Source organism: Bison bison, unplaced genomic scaffold (genome assembly GCF_000754665.1).
Source record: "Bison bison bison isolate TAMUID 2011002044 unplaced genomic scaffold, Bison_UMD1.0 scf7180017864451, whole genome shotgun sequence".
Classification (NCBI taxonomy): domain Eukaryota; kingdom Metazoa; phylum Chordata; class Mammalia; order Artiodactyla; family Bovidae; genus Bison; species Bison bison.
In genome coordinates this window covers 938,050-962,736 of record NW_011495013.1, presented here as the reverse complement: position 1 = coordinate 962,736, position 24,687 = coordinate 938,050, and the positions used below count along the sequence as shown (strand labels likewise).

At 42.2% G+C, this 24,687-nt stretch overlaps 1 protein-coding gene across 3 annotated transcripts in view; it reads left to right on the top strand.

Annotated features, from left to right (window-relative positions):
• The window catches only part of APBB2 (amyloid beta (A4) precursor protein-binding, family B, member 2), a 382,672-nt gene that overhangs the window by 135,508 nt on the left and 222,477 nt on the right, over positions 1-24,687 (top strand). For all 3 annotated transcript variants that reach the window (XM_010858831.1, XM_010858830.1, XM_010858829.1), the window contains one exon: positions 9,390-9,509. The gene's annotated coding sequence lies outside the window, so the exon portion shown is untranslated. The remainder of the gene's footprint in view (positions 1-9,389; positions 9,510-24,687) is intronic.

Genomic DNA, 24,687 nt, shown 5'->3' with positions numbered 1-24,687 from the left:
ATGGTGTTAGAAAGTGTTCTAGTTTCATTCTTTTACAAGTGGTTGACCAGTTTTCCCAGCACCACTTGTTAAAGAGATTGTCTTTTCTCCATTGTGTATTCTTGCCTCCTTTGTCAAAGATAAGGTGTCCATATGTGCGTGGATTTATCTCTGGGCTTTCTATTTTGTTCCACTGATCAATATTTCTGTCTTTGTGCCAGTACCATACTGTCTTGATAACTGTGCATGCCCCCACTTTAGATGTAACTGTGCCTGGACTAGTACTTTTCTGGGGGTCTGTGCCCCACATTGGCTGGCTTCTTCCTGTCAGTTCTACCAGTACACATTTAGTTTTGTCTGTCCCTCTTTGAAAATTCACTCATCATTAGCTCATCTGCTTTCCATTTTCCAAAAAATTTTTCCATCAATTTTCCCCTCTTCCATTCTCCTGTGAGTCTATCCCTGACTCTTATTTAGTGGAATCTGGAGGGAAGGTAGTTAAGAACATAATTGTAATCCACCACTCAATCCTGAAAATCCCTAATCATTAACTTCTCAAGTTTGGTTTTTCTACCTGGATACATGGTTGTCCAGTCCATTAAAGAAGAGTTAATTTGGTTATTCTAGGATGGATTCCATTTACTATATGTTTGTTTCATTCAAGGATTGTTACTCACACTGTCAAAATTGAAATAAGTGTCATCCTTTCTTGATTTGAGTACATACTAGGAGAAAGGGTCAGCTATTTCTTAGGTATAATTCCAAGTCAGACCTCAAACCTGTTCACAAGAATAGCATACAATTTACAGTATTTCAAAGAAATGACTTTCATCCCCTTGGGCTTTCCACGGCCATAATCCCAGTTGGGTCACACTTTCTTAAATCCCCTACTAGTTTGACTTGAGTCATGTCCAAGCTGGCAAAAAACTCTTTTCTCAGGAGCATTTTATGCAGCGGTCCCAGGTGTATTTTATGGGCTTCCAGGTGGCTCAAGTGGTAAAGAATCCACCTGCTGCTGCTAGAGACACAGGTTCTATCCCTGTGTTGTGGAGATGCCCTGGAGGAGGAAATGGCAACTCACTCCAGTATTCTTGCCTGGGGAATCCCAAGGACAAAGGAGCCTGGTGGGCTACAGTCCATGGGGTCGCAAAGAGTTGGACATGCACTCATGTGTGCATGGGTATGCACGCACACACAAACACACACATACACACAGAGAGACAGGTATATTCTGTAGGATACTGAGTTTTCATGAAACGTATCTATAGATTTTATAGATGATTGTCAGACCATGATATCCTTCTTTATTCTTAGGATAAAATCTCAGAATATCCCTTGCAAAATGTAGAAGATTTCATAATGTGCAAAGGCTTATGTTATTGACCTTGTAAACACCACAGCAGAATCAGGGCCAAATGTGACCTCTCTTTCAACTTTTTCCTCATATTTTATTAGTTCTCCAGTTTTAAAACATTAAACATTTTTTTTAAAGTTGTTAATATATTAATGTATGTCAAGAATTACTGTAAGATTACTATGGACCTTATTGAACCATTGTTAAGCCAAGAGGAAGCCAATTCAAACTTTAAAGGTTTTTGTATCCTGTAGGGTTTGAATGAAGATAGGGGAATCTGATCTGATTCCCAACCTAGAGTTTGCCAAATCCTTTTTTTTTTTTTTTAAGAAAAATGTTGTTTACCTTCACTTGGTAGAATTAATGCTTTTCTGTTTCAGACACCTCATGTTCTTTGTTGACAAATCAAGATTGAGAGTATGCAGAGCTTCTGAGAGGAAACATTCCTAGTTGAAGGTTCCTGTTTTCATCATGATCAGTAAAGAGTGCCAGGCATCTGCTTTGTGCTAAAGCTTACTAGAAGTGTTGCTGCCTCCTGAGCAACAGGCAGGAAGTACTTCTGCCCTTAAAACCAAAAATAGATGCTCTTTCTCATTATCATAGCTTAAAAGATCATCTTTTTTAATGAGATGGGTGCATCCCTTGTGGTTTTCACAGATTTAATGATCAGATTATTTAATGCAGAGCTTGGAGAAAAATAGGTCTGGTGAGACAGACAATGGAAATTTTCCTGAAAGTTAAAGCAACATCAACGTTGTTCTTTTTCTTTCCATAAATCTTTTTACTATTTCTTTTCTCTTTTATTTTTTATTTACTATTTTTCATGGTACTTAAAGAAATTTTCCTGTCTTATGTTAACATGTTAGTACATTTACATAATTTTCACTCTACGTGAACTTCAAAAGATCATCACTGAGGAAAAAAAATTACTTGCAAGAAGATTTAGATGTGTCACTATTTAAGTATACTGTGTATAGTCTCAGTTGCTGTAGACAACTCTATTGTACGTTAATGTGTTGGCAGTCAGAAGGAGAGAAATGGCTTCTTTACTGATTTTACGAAGTTCTGTTTGTGTTTTGAAAAGTGGAGCAAGGGGAAATAAAGAGAAGAAAGAATAAGGGAGACAAAGATAATGTATATGAAAGTGCCTTGTAAATTGCTAAATAACATAAAGATGGTAGTTACTATTATTGCAGTGACATAACTTCCAGTGAGAAAGCAAAGATTTAATAAAGAAAAATGGGAAAGGGGGAAAAGAAATCATTTGAATTAAGAAAAAGTTAAGAAAAAAAGTGGGAATATCATAATGCTGGGGGGGCAGAGTTTTATAATCTGTTTTTTTTAACCTGAAAATTCAATAATACTTGTACTTCCTGTTTAAACAATAATGTTGAAAACATTTTATTAACAGGGGCTTCCCTATAGCTCAGAGGGTAAAGAATCTGACTGCAACGCAGGAGACGCAAGTTAGATCCCTGGGTCAGGAAGATCCCCTGGAGAAGGAAATGGCAACCCACTCCAGTATTCTTGCCTGGAGAATTCCATGGACAGAGGAGCCTGGCCGGCTACAGTCTATGGAATTGCAGAGTCAGACACGACTAAGCGACTAACACATACAAAGAAAGGTTGTTGAAAATAATTTGAGAAGAAGATCTTATCATATGAGGTGGTGAGAGCTGGATAGAAACCACCAGGCAGATGACTTTCTCAGCTCTAAATAAAGATCTATGTGTCATAGGGCATTAGGTACTGTGTTTCCATTTAATTAAGGTTTAATTTACATTTGCTTATACTGTCTAAGCCTTTCATTTGTTGTTCCTCATACCTTTGCAAGATAGGTATCATTAACCCATTTTACAAATGGGTGTAGAAGGCTAATTGACTTGCCTGCAGCTACTTATCTAGTGGCAAAGCCCTCTCTTCTCCAGGTTTTGAGTTTATTTACACATTTCCACAGATACTTCACATCAGAGCAGTTGATTTAGTTGTGTTCCTGGATATTCAGCTTACTAAATGTCTCTAAAGGAAGTCCTTGTTAAATAACCGTGTGTGGGGGTGTGTGTGTGTGTGTGTGTTACTTAGTCGCTAAGTCGTGTCCGACTCTTTGCGACCTTATGGACTGTAGCCCACCAGGCTCCTCTGTCCACGGAATTCTCCAGGCAAGAATACTGGAGTAGGTTGCCATTCCCTTCTCCAAGGGATTTACCCAACTCAGGGATTGAACCCAGGTGTTCTGCATTGCAGGCAGATTCTTTATTACCGAGCCACCTGAGAAGCGTCATGGCAACTGTAGGAGGTAAATATTACTATTATTTCCATCTTATAATATCCATCTTATGGATGAGCAAACTGAGGCATGGTCACTTACTAATAACACCCCAGGGCACATTTTGGGTTTGGCTATGTTTGTACTAAATGACTTCCTGCGAGTCTTAAGGAATAGGAGTTGAATTCTATAAGAACCAAGGAATAAACAAAAAAGACATCTTGGCTGCCCAAGTATGGGTTCAGAATGTGAACTGTGTCCTTCAGAGCTTATGTGAAACTTGGTATTTTAAGTTTTAGTTCTCTGAGGCTTTTAAATTTTATTTGGTTTCCAAACTCAGCCGACTTGAGGAAGGGAAAGATTGATACTTGAACAGTAATGAAACTCACCTCCTGATAGCAGGGGAGAGGAGATAACCAAACTTGGCAGGCAAAACATCTCCCAAAATGTTGCATTTGTGACCTTTGAGGGGAGGAGCAGACATCCCTCTGTGCCTGGAAAGGCGGTTTTGCCACTGGCCAGACCCCTGACCACTGGCGCTGGTCAGTGGGTTACCAGCAGCACCCACATAGAGCCAGCCTTTCATCCTGTCCCTTTGTCCCATCCATTCATCTTCCACTCAGCCTGACTCCACTTAGCCCTAGACCTTGATCTGTGACTCAGATTTCACCTTTGGGTCTCCTTTTCCTTGGTGTTTGAATTTCAGCAGCCTCTTCCTTTTGGTTCCCAGAATGTCCTGTTGCTTTGGTAGGAACTCCCCATCCAGTTCATGCTGGTAGAAATTGAACATCTGCTTAGTATCCACAGGGCTCCCGTCTTTTCCTCAGTCAATATTTCTCATGTTCTAATAGAGCAAGATAATTGATAGTCATATTGATGATTCTGTGCCACCAGAGACTAATCATTTTCTGGACTCTCTGAGAAGGCATTATCTTTTAGGGAAAAAAAAAAAAATCCAATATGATTGAAATGAAACCCGTTTTATTACTTAGATGGGTCGCCCTTTAGCTATTATGAAAATCTTCATCATAATCATGTCTTACTCCTTGAGGTTTCTAAAAAGCAGAAATTATACAGTATTATAATGCAGGGTGATACCAGAGAATTATGAGTTACAGAATTTAGCATAAGCAACTTTCTAGTAGCTTGAACCCGCTTTCATAGCAAAAAAGATGTTACATTGAACAAAGCCCTTTAGGAAAATATTTCGCTTACAAATTTGTCTTTTAGGGCAATAGCAGCAAGTACTTAAGTAGAGTGATTATGTTATCATAAAATAGTTAGAAAGGGAGATAGCAGAACAAGTGCTTGTTGACATAGAATGTTTATTTTGGAGAGAATTCTTGGCATTTTTGCCCCATGTCAGCATAATAAGAATTTGGGGGAGAGAAGGGAAGCGTTAATGTATTTGTTGAGGATTAATGTCCCTGTAGAGAGCATTTGTGTTAGTGAATATATTATGGATAGTATCATAAATATAGTAATTAAAAAGTTGCACACTAAACACTTTGTGTACTGGCATAAATATTCCTTTCCTCTCCTTGGTGGCTTGCATTCAAGTGAATAGTGTATTGTTCATCTTGGTCTCCTGGATTCTTTTTTCTCTTTTTGAATAATTAATGTATTTTTGGCTGTGCATGCTTTTCTCTAGTTGCTGTGAGCAGGGGCGACTCTCTAGTTGCGGTGCTCTGGTTTCTCATTGCGGTGGCTTCTTGTTGCAGGCTCTAGGGTACTCAGACTTCAGTAGTTGCAGCGCAAGGGCTCAGTAATTGTGGCTTGTGGGCTCCAGAGCACAGGCTCTTTCGTTGTGGTCATGGGTTTAGTTGCTCCACAGCATGTGGGATCTTCCTGGAACAGGGATCGAACCCATGTCTCCTGCATTGACAGGTGGATTCTTCACCACTGACCCACCAGGGAAGCCCTGGTCTCCTAGATCCTTAATCAAGAATAGAAAAAAGATGGTAATGTTCTAGATCTGTTTCCTTCTCTATATATTGCTATTCAGATGGGCAGAAACAGTCAGTGTTCCAGGACCGAGTTACTGAGTGATTTTTTAACAGTTCAGAAGCACAGAGTGCATACTAACAGACAAAACAACCACCTACAATTCCTTCCTTTGGGGAACTTTGTCCTTAAAGTTGTCTCCAGACAATACTACAGTGTGCTTCTTGTCATGTGTGAAATGTGTTCACTGTGATCAGTGATACCTCGGAGCTTATGTGCCGTAAAAGAAGTGAGATGATGAATAATACAAATCCATGTCAGGATCAGAATTTTTAAGGAAGCGAGACTTGATTATCTCATTAGGATCTGTTGCCCCAGTGGGTTGAAGCTGAGTGGGTGGCTTGTGTGAGTGAGCAGTAGGAGGAGAGGCACCCTGCTGTTAAGAGTAATGATGTTCTGTCCTTCTCACTGAAGGATAACAAAGAAGGCAGATGTAAAGTGGGCAATTTCTATTTCTTTGTGTGCACAAAATGTTTGCACCTACTTATTTTCCCTTTTAAGAGGCATATTGTTTTTCATGATTTCTGAACTCTCTTACTTACACAATATTTATTTATGAGTTCATAAAGAGTTTCTTCTATGGAAAGGAAAGTGAGTGCGATTGAAAGCGATTTGCAGCTTGGCTCTGACATCAGGGTGGGAAAAGAAGGAATAGAAAGAGTAATTCTGTCCTCACCATTTAATTGGCCTCTTTATCTCCTGGTTGTGAGAACTCTTCACTTATATATTGGTTTATCGATTGATTCCATATTTATGGACTGCTTGCTATATCCCCTGTGCCCCAGGGATGCAGAGATGAATGACACAGTCCATAGGCATCTCATGGCTCCGTAACCTTCTCTGTTCTGGCTGACTTTAAGGATAATCATGTGTTTATCTACAATTCTGATATTCTGTCATCCTCCAACGATGGCCGGTAGATATGGTCACGTAACCAAAACGGACTAGTTCCCGAGCAGCCTTGGGGTTTGTGAGATCACAAAGGTTGCTTGGAGAACAGAAAAGCTACTTTATAAGGTGTTTTCCATCGCATTAGACTTTCTAATGAACCTTGCTACACTTGGCATTGTTGGAGCTCTTTTCAAGAGCCAAGCTACTCCACCCACTTCCAGACTTGCCAGAAGCTGAGGTGGGAGCGTGGGCAAGAGACTGGAGCAGGGTGACATCTTAAGGGACATTTCACTAGGAAATCACGGGCAGGTGCCACTGCCAGCGCCAGCCTCCTCCTCTTGCCTTTTCTTTCAGATGCCATGACTTCATTCTCATTAGATTAGTCTGAATGGGAGCATCTTAAGAAGCCTGTAAGATCGTGGGTCGTGGTTTCACTTAATGAAACTATGTGTAAATCTTTGGAAAGCTTGGCGCTGAGATCAAAAATCATTTTAAGAGGTGAATTCATCTGAATCTTTTGCTCGTGTGCTATTTCTTTTAGTACTAATAGGTTCTGCTGTGGGTGTGCTGATCTTGCAAATGCCCCTTCCTGTCTTGATTCGTACTGGCTATGTTTATTTACCTTAAAACAGGGTTAGGCTACTTTAATTTTAGAGGATAGCCCAATATCAAGATTTTCAGGATCTGTGGCATCAAACCATTTGTGTCAACTTATTCTTCGCAAAGAGACATGGCAACTATTTTGTCTACAATGTTGATGTCATTTGGTCCATTGCCTCTAATATCCCACCAATGCTGTTACCTTCAAACTTACCATAACCAGATTTGTTTTATTCTTTTAGTTCTACTATTCTTCTAATGTCAGAGAGTTGTAGATTCCGCTTCCTCTTAAGGTCAGCTCTTTCATTTGTCATCCTAACCCTTTTACCCGCCTTCTTTGGGTCATTATCCTGTTCTTATCTCTCCCTCTTGAACGCTCACCCTTTCTCTCTCTACTGATTCCTTCAGCTAATCAGTCGACTTCATTAGTACCAGTCTCTTCCAACAACTGCTCATTCTCCTTTCTCTTCTCTTACTTGCTCTGTTATCTCTGCCTCCACCACCTCAATGAAACCACCTTCAATCAAGGTGGCCCATGGCTGCTGAAGTGTCAAATCCAAAGCTGTATTTTTCATTTCTTGTCTTTAATCATCTCATTGTCTTCTGTGGTACCTCTCTGACTGTCTTCTTTGGTCTTTTTCACAAGGTCTTTTTCCTCTCCCTATCATTGTGTTCTCTAGGCTTCTGCTTTTAGCACTAAGCTTCCAGTTGTCTCCCTCTACCCATATTCCCTCAGTGATCTCACCTGCTAATCTAATTTCTGCTACTTTCTATGTAATAACCACTTTTATGTTCTGCTCAGGTTTGTTTGCCAACCTTCACACTCAAGAATATCTGGAAGTCCTCACCCAAATCTTCTACATCTCAGTTTCTAACGCATCAAACTAAACCCACTGTCTTCCTTATTAAACTCGTTCATTCACTAGTATTCTTTACCTCTATTGTTGCTGTCATCCACCCACATGGAGTCAAGTACCATGTTGTTCTGCTTTTAGTATCTGGATGTTTCAAGTACTAACTCTTCTCCCCTTTTTCCTTCACCACCTACCTCCATGCCCTAATCTTACCCGTTCCTCTCCTACCTGACAACCAAACTGTCCCTACTGGTCTCCTTGCCTCTGCTCTGCCCTCAGTGAATCCATCCAGAAAGTAATGGATCTGAAACTCAGATCTGATCCCTCAGTGGCTCTCTGCAGCCAGTTCAAAGGTTTTGAATTTGTATACAAGGGTGCGGTCTGGCTCCAGCTTCTTTCCTGGCTTCACCCTGGAGAGTCTAGCAACACTGAGTTATGCTGTGCAGTTTCTTACTTCTGCCTTTTCCGTTGTCCGGTCTCCCACTCCCAGCTTGGCTGAGTCCTACTCAGCCTGAGGACATGCTAGGCTCCCTTGTATTTGAAAGTCTTCCCTGCTTCTCTATTTCTGGGCTGCTTGCCATGAATCTGAGTCACTGTGTGCATCCCACTGCCCTTTGGGGATCATTTGTGTGTGTTTCTCGGTCCCAATAGACTTTGCTTTCCTTAAAGACAGAGACAGTGTCTTATCTCTGTAGCTCTCGAGCCTGGCACAGTGCTTCACATATAGGAGGTGTCCAATGAATGATTTTTAAGTGAAAAATTGATAAGGACATTGAATCAATTTGTCTACAAAACTGGGCAAAAGTAATTCATGCAGAGTAGTACCTTTACAAGGGGGCATGAAGTGGGGCTTCTGGGGTCCTGATAATGTTCTGGGTTTTGATCTGGTGTTCAGTTTAAGAAAATTCATTGAGCTGTCCATGTGTGGTATGTGTCATTTTCTGTATGTTTTACTTCAATGAAAAGTTTTTAAAAATTGGATATTTTTTTTTGCTCAATACAGAAAATCTCATGTCTCCTTTCAAGCTTTTCAAGTTTTTATAGGGTATGAGTTTAGATGTCACAACAAAGAGCCAGGCTAGTGCTATTCCTTGATGTGAAGGAAGAGTGAGATGAGAAAGCGTCAGTGTGGGTGGGGTCATCTCGTTTTCTCAAGAGGGCCAGTGAGGGCCAGCACTGATGGACAGACTTGTGGTCACCTGTACTTCTGTCACACTCAGTAGAGGGCCCACATGCTAATTATCAGCATGCTCTGGGCCTTCCGGCAGTGGCAGGGAGACTTCATCTTGGATGTGACCATGAATAATTCATCAACCTGGTTATCTGGAAATTTGTGGTCATCATTAGCATTTTAATGAAAAAAAAAATGCAATCATTATCCTAAATCTTTTTTTTTTTTTTTTCTTTTTTTTTTTTTCTTTTTGTCTCCCTCCTATAACAGCTTAACCATCTCAGTCTTTCCTGAGTACTTGGAAACTGCCGGGGTCCCTGACAATGTGCTGACTGGTCGTCGCTATGGGCAGACGGTACCCAGAGGCTCACTGTCATCCAGGCAGCTCATGTACGTATGGGATTTGTCTCTCTCTTTTTTTAAACCCCTTTAATTTTCCGTGTAGAATATAGCAGGGTACTGAACTGGTGAAGGTTTATAAGATATACATGAGAGTATTCAGAAATGCAGGAGAATGGATTGCTCTAGGGTAAGTTTTTAATATTGAATGATGGAAAATGTTACCTAAATTAGGATTTTTATGAATCAGTGGCCCTATAAGACAGACCAGAAGTGTGTATCAGCAGTTTCTCTTTTCTGTTTCAGTATATCCACTTACACATAGGTTTTGTTTTTTTTTCTGCTTGTTTGTTGAAGCTTTCCTTTTTCATTGCAATATATAACATTTGAAACAATAGCAATGCTGTAAATTAGAAATACTTCCCAGTGACTTAAAAAATACCTTTGAAATAAAAAAATTCATGGACCTGGAAGAGGTCCTCAGGGTATGTCGCTGTTGAATACATGTTGGCAAGAGAGTTCCCAACTTTAATATCTTACCGTTCTCCACAGGAGGAAAGTGTTGATTCCCCCAGTGATGACTTACTGTGTCTCACAACAGTTCCCTTTTTCCAGTATTAGTCTTTTGGGAATGTCCACAAATGCAGCCTTTTCCTGTTTGATCCCACTCTGATTAACTTAGTAGAAACATGGTCGTTTCGCATTTAATGATCTCTTATTTCTATAAAGTATAGTCTGTCTCAGACTTATTTTTTGCCCCCTTTAGTCTCTAAACCTTAGGCCAGCTCTTTAGGTATTTACTTTTTTTTTTTTTTTTTTTGCATCCTTTGGACCTCTGGAGTTTTGGCTTCAAATCAGGGATGTGTTTTGGGCAATTCCTTGGAGTGCTTGTGCTCCCCATCCTTCTGTAGTTATGTTTATTCATAGTCACCCTTAAGCCCCATTTCCTTCTACATTTCCTTTTTTTTTTTTTTTTTGCCTTCATAGAAAAGTTAGAACCACCCTCAACCCTTCCCCCAGACAATTGCTTCTAAAATAAGCCAGGTCATTAGAAGAAGTAGCGGAAGGGAGAGCTGACAGCAGAGTTGGGGCTCAGACCAAGCACACCAGCGTTAAAGCCACTGGTGGGAGCAATGGCCTTTACACATCCACTTCCGTATCCTTCAAGGGCATCACTCTATTACCCTAAAATTAGCGATTTTCATAGTGAACATAATCAGAAAAAGTTCACCCTTGTGATACTGTAAAACGGAGATTGGCAAAGGGTGGCCCTTGAGTCAAATCCAGCCCATTCCTGTTTTTGTAGGGACTAACAAGGGTTTTTATATCTTTGAATGGCTACCTGCCTAATCTCTGTTTTTGCTTCTTGGCCCTCAGAGCCTAAAATATCTACAATTTGACCTGTTAAGAAAAAATGTTGCCTATGTCTGCCATAGAAATATTTTGAAGGCGTGTACTACTATTGAACCATATGAAATTGTTAATATTCAGCTGTTTTTGACCTACAAAAATGCTGATTGCTTATGTGATGGTTTAGTCGCCACATCATATCTGACTCTGTGACCCCACGGATTATAGCCCACCAGGCTCCTCTGGCCATGGAATTCTCCAGGCAAGAATACTGAAGTAGGTAACCATCCCGTTTTCCAGAGGATCTTCCCCACCCAGGGACTGAACCTGGGTCTCCTGCACTGCAGGCAGATTCTTTACCAACTGAGCCACGAGGGAAGCCTATGATTGCTTATGGTTCAGTCTGATATATTTCGAGGAAATTCTTCCTTTAAAATGGTTAAAATTTTAAAATGTGGGTTCTTGGGGCAGAAGAAGTGAATTACCTTAGGAAATTCACAAGTGTTGACCTGCTCATTTGGGCCAAGCCCAAGAGGGTGTGAGCAAGGCCTCGAGGGCCATCAGTGTGCTGGGCCCCGGACTGCTTGCCTGCCCTGGCTCTCTTGCCCTCCCTTCTCTCCCACTCACAGTTGTGGACACTTCCTCCCTTTCTTAAGGAATTGCCATTTAAAAAGTTTCAACAGTATGAGGCACATACGATTATTTCTTTTGACCTTCTCTCCTTGACTTCCTCTGTTCTCAGCAATGAAAGACATGGATTTTGTTTGTTCTTCTACTCTGTGCCACTCGCTGCATCGTGAAATTGCTAGAAATTCTTCGCTTCAAGGGGGATATGCTTTGGAAAGTTCATATTATCATCCTCACTTCACAGATGAGAAAACTGAGGCTTGAAGCAACAGAGTAACTCGACAGGGCAGAGTTGCAGTTTGAGCCCAGATTTACTGCCTTCTGCTTGTGTTCTTTCCTCCCGCCAGACTTTCTAGTGACCTGGTCATCACTTGGGTGATCACTTATTTAGATATTGTCCACTTATCTGTTCTCCACGCCATATCTTTCAATAATATGGTCTTAGAAGCCTAAAAGATTCAGCATCAAATGATGCTGATATCTGTCTCAAATCTCCTTTTTTTATCCATTATTTGAACCCAGTAACTACAGGTAATCTGAAGGCCCTAAGAGAGAACTTCAGATAGAAAGAGTATAATAATATAGAAACAGCACTTTAAAAATCATGCAAGTAATATATGTTTAATATAGAAATTTTTAATTTAATTTTTATTTTATATTGGAAGATAGTTGTCCTACAGTGTTGTGTTAGATTCTGGTATACAGCAAAGTGAATCAGTTATACATATACATAAATCCATTCTTTTTTAGATTCTTTTCCCATGTAGGTAATTATAGAACATTGCATAGAGTTCCCTGTGCTCTACAGTATTATCTATTTTATATATAGCAGCATGTTCGACTGAAGCAATTTAGCAGCAGCAGCAGCAGCATGTTTGTATTGATTATTTTATATATAGTAGTGTGTATGTGTTCCAGTACTCTTGCCTGGAAAATCCCATGGATGGAGGAGCCTGGTGGGCTGCAGTCCATGGGGTCACTAAGAGTCAGACATGACTGAGTGACTTCACTTTCACTTTTCACTTTCATGCGTCGGAGAAGGAAATGGCAACCCACTCCAGTGTTCTTGCCTGGAGAATCCCAGGGACAGGGGAGCCTGGTGGGCTGCCGTCTATGGGGTCGCACAGAGTCGGACACGACTGAAGCGACTTAGCAGCAGCAGCAGTATGTATGTGTTAATCCCAAATTCCTAATTTATCCCTCCCCTGCATCTTTCCCCTTTGGTAACTATAAGTTTGTTTTCTAAGTCTGTGAGTCTGTTCAGTTCAGTCACTCAGTCGTGTCCGACTCTTTGCGACCCCATGAATTGCAGCACTGTTTTGTAAATAAGTCATTTGTACCAAATTTTTAGGTTCCACATATAAGTGATATATGACGTTTGTCTTTGTCTGACTAACTTCACTTAGCGTGATAGGTTCATCCATGTTGTTGCAAATGGCATTATTTCATTCTTTTTTTTTATAGCTGAGTAATGCATGGGTGCTTAGTTGTGTCCAAATCTTTGTGACCCTGTGAATTGCAGTCCACCAGACTCCTCTGTCCATGGAAGTTTCCAGACAAGAATACTGGAGTAGGTTGCCATTTCCTTCTCCAGGGGATCCTCTCAACCCAGGGATCGAACCCCTACCTCTTGCAACTCCTGCATTGGTAGGCAGATTCTTTGCCATTTCGCCAGCTCATGGCTGAGTAATATTCCATTGTATATACGCATCATGTCTTCTTTAGCCATTCCTGTGCTGATGGACATTTTTGTTTCCATGTCTTGGCTATTGTAAATAGTTCTGCAGTGAACTTTGGGGTGCATGTATCTTTTAGAATTAGGGTTTTCTCTAGATACATGCCCTGAAGTGGGATTGCTGGATCATATAGTAACTCTGCTGCTGCTGCTACTGCTGCTAAGTCGCTTCGGTCGTGTCCGACTCTGTGCGACCCCATAGACGGCAGCCCACCAGGCTCCTCTGCCCATGGGATTCTCCAGGCAAGAACACTGGAGTGGGTTGCCATTGCCTTCTCCGATAGTGACTCAGTAGCCTTTAAGTCTTCAAAGCTTCAGCTTTCTCCACTGACTCTGATTTCCATTTCCAGTTCTGGCCCAGGGATTTATTTCTCATGATTTTGACTTGTTTTCTTTGTACTTAAAAAGTTGTTAGATCTTATTCAGTTTTTTCATGTATTTGAAATAGGCAGTCTTTTTTTTTTTTGTCATCTTTGCTTACCATATTGACTATAAACTTTACTGTTGCAGTCTGATTAAAGGATTTTTAAGCCTTTTGAATCATCTGATTATAATCCCTATTTCCTTAGAACTTTAAATAGAAGTAGGAGTTAAATAAATATTACTTCGGCGGATGGGTGTTCTGCAGATCCTTTTACTGAGTTGCCTTGTACCTGAGTAACCACACTTGTGTAGTTTAGTGAGCTGCAGTCTCAATGATGGACACCTCATTCTTCGTGGAATACCACTTTCCGTGCACAGCTCGAAATCAGTAGGTCACGTTGTAGATTGTCAGATGTTATGTGAACCGAAGCTGTGAAATTGTTTTATGAGGCCTGTATCCTAGCAGTATTTTTAGGTTATTTATAAATATGGAAACATATTTCATGTCCTAGTAAGTAAGGGTCTATCTTGACTTTACGAGTAATAAAGAAAGGTTACTTCTATATATTTATCTTACTCTGAAGAAGAATTGTCCAAAGTTCAGTCGTCCAAGTTAAAAATCCCTTCTTTGTAGGTATTTTTCTTTTTTAAAAATCCTTCTCTAATCTGTTTCTTCCAAGCTAGAGATTTGAGGTCTTGTTTTGTTGTCATAAAAAAAAAGTTCTCCTTTCACAAGGATGCTGTGGATCTAGTGCTTTGCTCTGCAGGAACAGGGAGAAGGGAATGAAGTAGCCTCATGTCAGGTCTTCAGTGGTAGGAGTCAACATCCTGGAAGGAAGCCCGCTTGGCGTCTGTGTTGGTTGCAGAAGGAGACTCTGAAAAACATGGCAGAATAGTTCTTGGAGAGCTGAGTGTGCGTCCCATTTCTCTTTCCAAACACTAGCTTTCTTGCAGCAAGGGGAACCTGTTGGTAGAGTGTAGTGAGTACCTGCATGTCTAGGATAACTGTAGGGGTTCTGAGCAGCCTTTTCCTCACACCCCATGTGAAGAGGATTGGGTTGGTGGGGATGGATAGCCTTCTGGCTACGTGGGCAGGCTTTGACTCAGGGAGAGATAAGAAGGGTGTGTTATCCTTGGGGAGGTGGCCACAGCACTCTGCTAGGGGAGTAACTGGGTGAAAATGTCCCAGCCAGACTGGGGCATTAAGACCCATCTTATGGGAGCTTCTGGAAAGGAAAGAAGAGAAATAAGCAACTTTATGGGGCAATTTTGAAGCCAAAGCAAATAGAATTGTTTTTCCAGGTTTCTTGGACATTTGCTCATTTGTGCAAATTTGACATTGTTCTTTGGGGAAGTGAACTTGGGTGAACTGAATGACGGTCATGAAAACCAGTGCATAATGAAACCCATAGAATTCTGAAAGGAATGACTTGGTATATATCAGACTCACAAGATAGGTCAGACTCACAAGTGTGTTGTTAGCATCTGTACCTTCTAGACCTTCCTTGTATGAGAATGTGGGTGGATGGATGGATAGATAATAGAGTATATAGAAATAGAAACTAGCAAGCTATTTGAATAGTCTGTTAAGAATGTTTTGTTAAAGCTATGTTTAGACTTTTTAGTCATTTTCTCTCTCTCAGTTTTATGGAAAATACTTAAATCCATGGGCTTACTCTTGATTTCTCCTTTGAGTTCTTTCTTGGGACTGTCCAATTATGAGAAGAAAAACAGTTGATCCCCGTCTCTTAGAGTACAAGAACATTCCTCAAAAAGCTTAAGTTACATATTGCTCATTTGGAGTTTGATACCAATAAATCCACCATGACTTGGCTAAATCATGCTTATCTGCTACCATCTTATCCTTGTGACTGGGGCTTGGTTAGGGGTAAAGAGGGTTTCCTGAACATCAGCAGATAGAAGAGTTTTTTGTTTTTTAAGTCACTGTTTTTCACACTGAAGGGTCCAATTTAAGCAAAACTTTAGTCACTCAGTTGTGTCCAACTCTTTGCAGCCCCATGGACTGCAGCCCCCTAGGTTCCTTTGGCCATGGGATTCATCATCCAGGTATACTGGAGTGGGTAGCCATTTACTTCTCCAGGGACTCTTCCAGACCCAAGGATGGAACCTGGGTCTCCCGTGTTATAGGCAGATTCTTTAGCATCTGAGTCACCAAAGTAGACTTCTCTTTTTTTTTTCCTGGTTGAGTGACAGAGTGGAGTTAAGACTGGACAGGTGATCAGAGCCAGTCAACAGATGCACTGATGCTACACCTGCTGTACTCGTAAATGCTGTGCTGGCTTTTCTGGAGGGTTGAGAAGAGTTACATATGGTCCTTAAAGAGTTGATGTTTTCATAGGTAGACATGACTAAAGGTAGTAACTGCATCAGGTAGACTCAAATTGTGTGATGTAGCAATTTAGAGGAGAGGAAGGCTAGTAAAGATATGTGTAATCAGTGAAGTTCAAGATCTAAAAATCAAATGTAGAGAACATCTTTCTCCAATCAGACACAAAGGTTTGGGAATAGGTCTGATTCTGATCATGTAGATGGCAGAGCAGCTATGGGATTGCAGGTGCCATGGGTGGCATTTGAAGGGCATGTGAAATGGGATATCGTCACACAGTACAGGTCCATTGGAGTGCATAGCCTGGTGAGAACAAAGCATGTTCATAATAATGCCTATTTTTGTTACTATTGATGACTGACACTTAAATAGCCAGACACTATTCTGAGCACTTCAGGTGTGTTCTTGTAATCCTCCAACAAGTCTCTGTGACATAGATGCTACTGTTATCACTCAGTTACAGACAAGGACACTGAGGCACAGATGAGATAAGTAACTTATTTAAGGTTACATAGTAAGTGGTATAGTTGGGATTTGAACCCCAGAGTCAGGCTCCTGGGTGTGTGCTCTTAACCACTGTGCTGCCTGCTCCGGTCAATGTGAGAGTAGGAAAGGGTTACAAGCAAGAGATGTTATTGGTGAGAGAGAGAATTCCAGAGTCCAGATTGCAGAGGAGCAGGTTCTGAGGATGCCATGTCTGTTTGGTGGCCACATGGAGGTGTTGGGCTTCCCTGGTGGCTCAGTGGTAAAGAATCCACCTGCTAAAGCAGGAGATGCGTTTGATCCCTGGGTTAGGAAGATTCCCTGGAGAAGGGAATGGCAACCCACTCCAGTACTGGAAAATCCCATGAACAGAGGAGCTTGTGAGGCTACAGTCCATGGGGTTGCAAAGGGTCAGACATGACTGAGTGATTAAACCACCAGCTGGAGTGTTAGCGATGCAGACGGGAGTTAGAGGTCAGCCGCATCAGCCCGTCCTGGAAGCAGGGGCAGAGGAAGCGGTCTGGAGCACTTGCTGGATGCTGGGCTCTGAGGCTACAGCCCTGAATAAGGTGGGTAAGGTCACCGTTCCCTGGGAACTTCCATTCATCCTGGTGATGGAGACAGAGAGTGGAGAAGCTACCTGACAGGGAACATAATTATGGACTGTGAGACATACTGTGGAGGAGTCAGTAGCATGATGGAGAGTTAGTGAGCAGGGCCCACGTGACATGGAGTGACATAGGGAAAGATGTTCCTGAAAAAGTGGCATTTGATCTGTGATCTGAAGGAGGGGACGAGCCTAGCCACGTGGATAATGAGAAAAGCCCAGTGCAGGCTGTGGGAGTACAGACAGTTCAAGGGGTGGAAAGGGAGTCTGCGTGGGCCCGGCACAGGGGTGTGGTGGGCTTGGTGGGGTATGAGGATGGGGAAGGAGGCGGGGCTAAAGCAGACTCTAGGGCCTTGGTGAGGGGTTTAGATCATTTCCTCAGAGCATTGGGAACCCACTGAACATTAAATTGATGGGTGGCCTGGTCCCATGGGAGATCCAGGGGGGTAAACAGATGCACCTGTTTGAGCAGGCAGGGGAAGGGGGGAGGCTGAGAGCAGAGGAGAAGTAAGGTGGGGAAAGAACATTTAGAATGCTTTTCCCTCATCTGGTACCTTGAACATTTGAGCTGCAGCTAATATGGCTTTTCTGGCTAGGGGAAGATGAACCCCACCTGAGATAAAGCTTTTTAGTGTTTGGGTTGTGATCAGGCTTCACAACAGCAAGACTTGATGGCTACATTTTAGCCTTTTCACTGCCAATTTATACCTGCTTACATATAGGGAGAAATTCCAAAGCATACAAACCTAAAGATGAGACAGTTTTTGTTTGTTTGCTTTTATATAGGCCTTGAATTTATAAAATTCAAATTTACTTTATATGTAGTAGACGCTTTTGGTGTGGGGAGCAGAAGACACTTTGGAAATATTGTAATTAATTACCTTCTCTAGTCCATGAATGACTTTCTTGTTTCTGGGATGGAGACTCAAAATGGAGATGCAATTAATTGCTCACTCACTCAGTACCTGTATCCTGCTCCATTTTCACTGTTAGAATCTGGATTTAATTCAGGGTGGTGTGGTGATCAGCCTCAGACACATGCCAGCTCTGACTCCTGACTTCTGAGCATTCCTTGTAGCCAATGTGGCCGTGTGACCTAGTCCTGGTCAATGGGACCTGAGAATTATTCCACAGGGATGGGGATGGGATTTTTGAGAAAGACTTACTGTTCTGCTGAAACCTGACAAATGAGCCTGTCCGTACCATCCCTTGCTTTCCTCTGCTTTCTGCCTCAAGTGCTGATAAGACGTGTGAGTGCACAGCAACCCTTATGTCGCCACAAGGTAACAAGCAGAAAGGAAAAGCCAAGAGCTTCACAAAGATACCTGCTCTGACATTGTTCTTGTCGAACCAACACTAGCAGCCCTGAGCCTTCCCACCACTTCCAGTGTGTTGAATCCAATGTTTGTTAGGTTTCTGATACTTGAAGGTGAACTCAGTGCTAACTGAAGCAAATATGAAGATGTGGTGTTATCAGCTTTGTCCCGTGCACTGTGACAGCTGTATAACTCCCCTTGATATTCAGTATGACCTTTAGCCTATGGGAAAACAGTTTCTGAAAAGGAAATTTTAACTTCTATTAAAAGTTTGAAAGTGATGAGTTGTGGCCTTAGAAATATAATTTTCAAAATAAATGAACTTGTCTGTGTGAGCCTGCTGCAGCAGGTATCACGGAGCCATACTTCATGGCCAGTATCTTCCTTATGGTCTTTTTTATGATGCTCTTAGTCAGTGTTCTGGTGAACTACATTGTGTGTATTTATGGCTTTGTAGGAAACTATAATAGTACTAGAGGTAATAGCATAAATAGTCTGATTTCTTAAAAATGTGAAGCTCCAACAGGCTTTATTGGATTTCAGGGTAATGGTCTTATTAAATTCTCTGCTGCTTTTCAAACTTTTTTATGGCTAAGTTCCACCCTGGTGGTTTCAAGAAATTTGGGGGCTGTTCTGTATTTATATGGGGAAAAAAAAAAAAACACTTCCTCTGGAATTTTCGATTGCTGAATTGAAGGATAGGGGAAATAATTTGGATTTTATTTTTAACTGTCTTGGCCTTTGGGTGTAGCACATTGTTTTCCATGGGGAAAATAGAAATGGCTCTCTGGTATGCATCATGGAGAATAATATAAAGTATAAAATGATATTGTATTCTAAGCAGTTAGGAAAAAAAGGGACTGTAAGTCATAGGGTCTTCAAATTATAACCGGAAAGGAATTTTAGACATCATCTAATAAAATCCCACTCTTTTCATAACCTTAGAACTTGACCTATAACAATTAGTCATTCATTTAAAAAATAATAATACATGTGGTTACCCTGTGCACCCTCTTCTTTAATGAAAGATTTCCCCAAAGAAACAAGGAAACAGTGTTTGTGTAATCCAAGGGCCTTCAGAAGAAGGGTTTTTAAGCCATCTGTTCTGACTTCTTCATTTTACAGATAGGAAACTGAAGCCCAGAGAGGACGAAGGTTGTTTCTTTCAGGTGGACTAGAAAGGATTAATAACTCTTGGGCAGGTAGGATCAGGACCATGAAACTTTCTAGACTCTAATATCTTCAGTGCTGTATGTTGGAATCCAGATGGCAGATAGATGACCTTGGGTGAGTTTGCTTTTGGGCTCATCCTTAAGGGCTGGTGAGGGCTTGACAGGCACTGGTGGGAGGCAGGGAGTCCCAGGCAGAGCACTGGTAGGAGCCTGGGGGTGGATGATTTCAGGCAGTTTAGGAAAGAGTGCAGAGCCCAGTCTGGCAGCCCTTTGGGGCCAGGCGGTAGAGGAGATCAGGGACAAGTTCAGGCCAGTTTGGGCCAGTGCATGGAGTACCTCGAGAGCCCATCAGTGGAGTGGGGATTGTATTTGGGAGCCAGTGGGGTGCTCTTAAAATAATACTGATGGTGATAATAGCTAACACTGACATAGCCCTGACTCTACCACCAGCATTCTGAGTACTTCACCTGCCCTCGCCTGTTTAATTCCCACTAGAAGCCTTTGATATAGGCACTCTCATCTCCATTTTACACTTGAGGAAACTGAGGCACTGGGAGGTTAGATGACTTAACCCAAAGAGACACTGATGGGAGGACGTGATGGAGACAGGATTCAAACCCATGTCTGGCCCTAGAGTCCTACTTTTAATCGCTGGGAATGTGGTCTGGTGGTGATAAAGGGGATGAATTCTCTTCAGAAGATGGATCAGTAGCAGGGGGCAGGAGGACTGGAATGAGGGCAGAAGGGCGATCAGGGGATGATTGAAGGCTTCCAGGAGAGTAATAAAAGCTTGGTGTGGAAATGAAAGGAGGAGAATTCCAGGAGCTTCTGAGATGGATCAGTGGTGCCAGGTCCCCAATTGCATATGGGGGCTGGGGAGGGACAGAGTCACAGATGACTGAGATATTGCTTGGCTGTCTGCCTAACTGGATCAGGGAGATTGAGAAGGAGATTTGATGGGAAGGTGATGATTTATTTGTGCAGAGCCCTCTTTTCTCACTGGTAAAACTGTCTGGGGAAAAAGATCCCTAAAATGTTAGTGTGTCCAAACAAATGTCAGAGTTTATGTACCCTCCCGAGCTCATCGGTATTAGCCTGGTTTTGGGTTCACAGTAGGTCTAAGCGGTTATTTTTAATTCACTTCGTGACCTTCACAGTTCTGAGGCTGCTTGTCCTCTTCCCAGTGTAATAATATTGGGTGGGAGAACAGGAGAGATGATGGGTGGGGGTCACCTTTGTTTCAGCTTCTCTGGAAGTGATCTTTGCCTTCCGCTTTCCTGTCTGCCCTTAGGTTTTGATGGGAGGGTGGGTCACGGCTGGAGATGGAGGAGGCGGTGGTGTTCCTTTGTGAATGGGCATCCGGAGTTGGGAGGAACGCCCTGTTCTGGTCTCCGTCCACGGGTCAGGGCTGAGAGCAGTGTTCTTTCCTCCTCCTTTCTGAGAAAGGCCATCGTGGCCAGGCAGGTCTTCTCTGAGACCTCTAACTGCAGGTCCCAGCTGAAGGCCCCAGTGCCCCCTTCTGGGGACAGCAGCTGTTGAAAGATCGGTTGCTGATACCCTTGTAGGAAAAAAAAAAAAATCCTAAAGTGGATGAAAGAACATGGCAGTTGCCATTTGGCTTTCTGTTTCATCACCGTTTCTGCAGTTTGGGGCGTTTTCTTCTCCTTTTCTTCATCTCCTCCCTCCCTCTCTTCCTCCTCCTTTCCTTCCCTCTATCATTCCTTCATCCTTCTTTCCCCTTCTAATCAGAGGAGTTGCTAATTGTGCTGGGTCAGTAAATGTGATTGGCATCTATTGTATTTGATTTTGGTTTTCCATCTTGATTTCCCAGGGAAAGGTAACCCTGGCAAGTCAGATAAGCATTGGGTGTATGTGGAATTTATACAGTGTGCACTGTTCAGGGTCTGGCTGTAAGGGGAAGATGAAGGGACCAGAAGACTGGGCTGTCCCTGTCCTCAAGCCCCTTAAAAACCTTACAAAGGCAGGATGCATATGTGAGTTCCAAGTCCAGTCTAGTCATTCATGAAAAGTCCATGCACACAGGTTCTCTTGTCTCTCATCTGTAAAATGGAGGAGGTAACATTTGTATCAAAAGGGTGTTGTGATGCACAAATGGAACAGCATTTCTGAATACTGAGCTCTTCTCTTATCTCTCTGTTCTCATCCAATTAAAGTTTTCTGGATTGTACCTTAGAATGATCCCAAAAATGCTGGAGGGAGACGAGGGAATCTAAGTATTATGTTAAACTGCTTTGTGCATGTTTATTTCACTTCTGTCTGGTAACCACGTTTTTACTGTTCATATTTTCAAGATGAGCGAGCTGAAGGTCAGAGAGGTTATAAACAAAGCAGCATCACTGCTGGCTTCAGATGTGACCTGGAGCACTTACTCAGTACTTTGCTGCCTGTTACCTCATCTATGGGCTTCCCAGGTGGCACTAGTGGTAAAGAACCCACCTGCCAGTTCAGGAAACACAAGAGACATAGGTTCAGTCCCTCAGTGGGGAGGATCCCCTCGAGGAGGGCCCGGCAACCCACTCCAGTATTTCTGCCTGGAGAACCCCATGGACAGAGGAGCCTGGTGGGCTACAGTCCATAGCGTCGCAAAGAATTGGACACGATTGAAGCAGCTTAGCACACACGCATGCTCCTCATCTGTAAAACGGGGGTGATAACAATTTCCTCCTCACTGTGTGGTTTTAAGGATTTAAGTGGTTAATATATTTGTCTTAAAACAATGCCTGGTAAATAGTCAGTGTGATAAAAGTACTAGAAATTACTCAGTTTCCAAATCTCTTCTAAGCCACTCAATGGTGAAATCAAGATTGACTCATATGCATTATGTGTTGAAATGGGATTAAATTACAGTTTTTGAAATGTAGAGCAAATTTGGTTTTCATGGGGAGAGATTGGGGAAGTGATGCTAGAACCATCAGGAAAAGTCCAAAGGAGAGACAGGGAAGGATTTCAAGAATTCAGGGAGAAAGAGAGCTCCAGAGATTATGAGGAGACAGGTCATGAGGAAAGCTCTATGTTGCTTTTGTTTGGCGGGGGGAAAGGAGCCATTTCTTAATGGTTTGGTTAAGACATTCACCTTATCCTGGAACCAGCAGGTGAGCGATCAATAAACTCTGTAAATGGGACCTTTGGAGTCGCTGCTTCACCAGCTTCCTCTTTTCACTTTCTGGAAGAGGCAGTAAGTAGACTATTAAGCTAAGGATTCTACAATCAGTAGATCAGGCTTGGAGCCTGAGCTCTGTAGCTTATTAGCTACATGGTGTTTTGCAAGTTTTCTAACCTTGATGTAGCTCCATGTCCTTTCAAAAAGAGAATACTGGTATTTCTACCTCCTAGGGCTTGTGAGTCTGAGAACAGTAGGGCATGGTATGTATGTGTAGCTCAGAGGAGACCTTCAACAATTGCTGGTTACTTAATGTTACCCAGTGCTTAATATTATTCTTGGAGCTTTGGTTAGAAATTCAGGCTCATTAGGCAAACCATACATGGTGACATTTAGGAGCACAGCCTGTTCTGGATGAATCCCAGCCAAAACCATAAAAGACCTTGGCTCTTATCACTCTCAGTCAAGAATATGACATGGAATCTTGAGTTGCCTTTGGGGTATACTTTTATCTGCCTCTCCTTCCCCTCAAAAAAGTGTGTTAGAGCTTAGAAGAGAACAGAAATGGACATAGTCTCTTCTTCTACTGAGTTCAAAATACCTGAACCCTCATTTCCCTTCTGCTGATTTTGGTGTGTGTGTTGTTGTTGCGTGGGGTCTTTGCTACTGCAAAAGCTGCGGCAGGTGGGGGCTGCGCTGGTCGCAGCACGTGGGCCCCTCCCTGTGGGGGCTTCTCTTGTTCTGGATCACGGGCTCTAGGGCTCAGGGGCTCAGTAGTTACAGCTCTCAGGCTCTAGCGCACACGCTCAGTAGTTGTGGCGTATGGGCTTAGTTGCTCCACAGCCTGTCAAATCTTCCCAGACCAGGGATCAAACCCATGTCCCCTGCATTGCCAGGCGGATTCCCATCCTCTGTACCATCAGGGAAGCCCCTTTCTTCTGATTTTTAATTCTCAACAATACCCTACAGTGGGACTTTGATGTTTAGCAGTTGAGACAAAATCTCATTATAAACTGATAATTTTGCGCTATAGTCTTTGTTAAACAGATTTTCCTCGTTACTTCCTTTGTTCTCACTGCTATGAATAATGGGCTTCTCTAAAAAATAAAATAACAGGTGACAAAGTGAACTAGATTCCTCAGAATCACAAGTCAAGATGTCAAATCCCATGTGTCCTGACTCCCTATTCCAGGGTTCTTTCAACAAGGTCACAGTCCCCCTCCAGCCTCGCTCTTGCCTCTGTTAATAGGGCTGCCAGGGTATTCCACACTGTCTAGAAGGCAGTTAGCCTTGGAATGGCTTCCCTTTCTGATGTAGGCATTACCAAATGACCTGAGTCAGCTCTGTCAGGAAACTTGAAATCCTTTCTTCCAAAACTCACTCATTCTGTTTCAGATGAAATCATTTTCCTTGGCCAATTTAACAAGATCCTTGCTCTTTCGTTTCCTTTAATTATCTTGTTTAAAAAAAAAAAAAAAAAAAGAACTGGAGAAGACCATCTGCTTTATGAGGCAGTTCATCTCTTATGTTTTCTCTAATAGATATATGAAGGCCCAGTTAAGCAAATTACGTCTCCATCTCATTCTTGTTTGGGATTGTCCCGTTTGGTGCTTTGCTGTCTCTGCCATCGGCATTTCTCGGGTGCATATTTGGCATGGCTTGGAGTGTGGATTTATGAAAAGATGTTATCTTTGTTCCGTGAACTGCAGGCGCTGTGAGCCATTTCTATATAGTGCCAAACTATCACAACAGGGTTCTTTGCTTTTTTAATCCCTTCCTCTCACCACGAGAAGTTCTATTAACATGTTTTCTGAGATGCAGAGTAAAATCTGTCAAATATAGCATGGAAAGCAGATGGGTGGTGGCTGTCTTCCTTTTCACAAACTCTAAACTTCCTTAGTAAAACTTAGCCTTATCACCGTTTACCCCAGAGCCTTCGTTTATGAATAGGAGACATAGGTAGTGCAGGTAGGGGGCTGGGCTGGGCTGCTGCTGCTTTACATATTTATTTTTAAATGTATATGATATGTGGGTGGCTCAGTGGTAAAGAGTCTGCCCACCAAGCAAGAGACACAAGAGGCATGAGTTCAATCCCTGGGTTGGGAAGA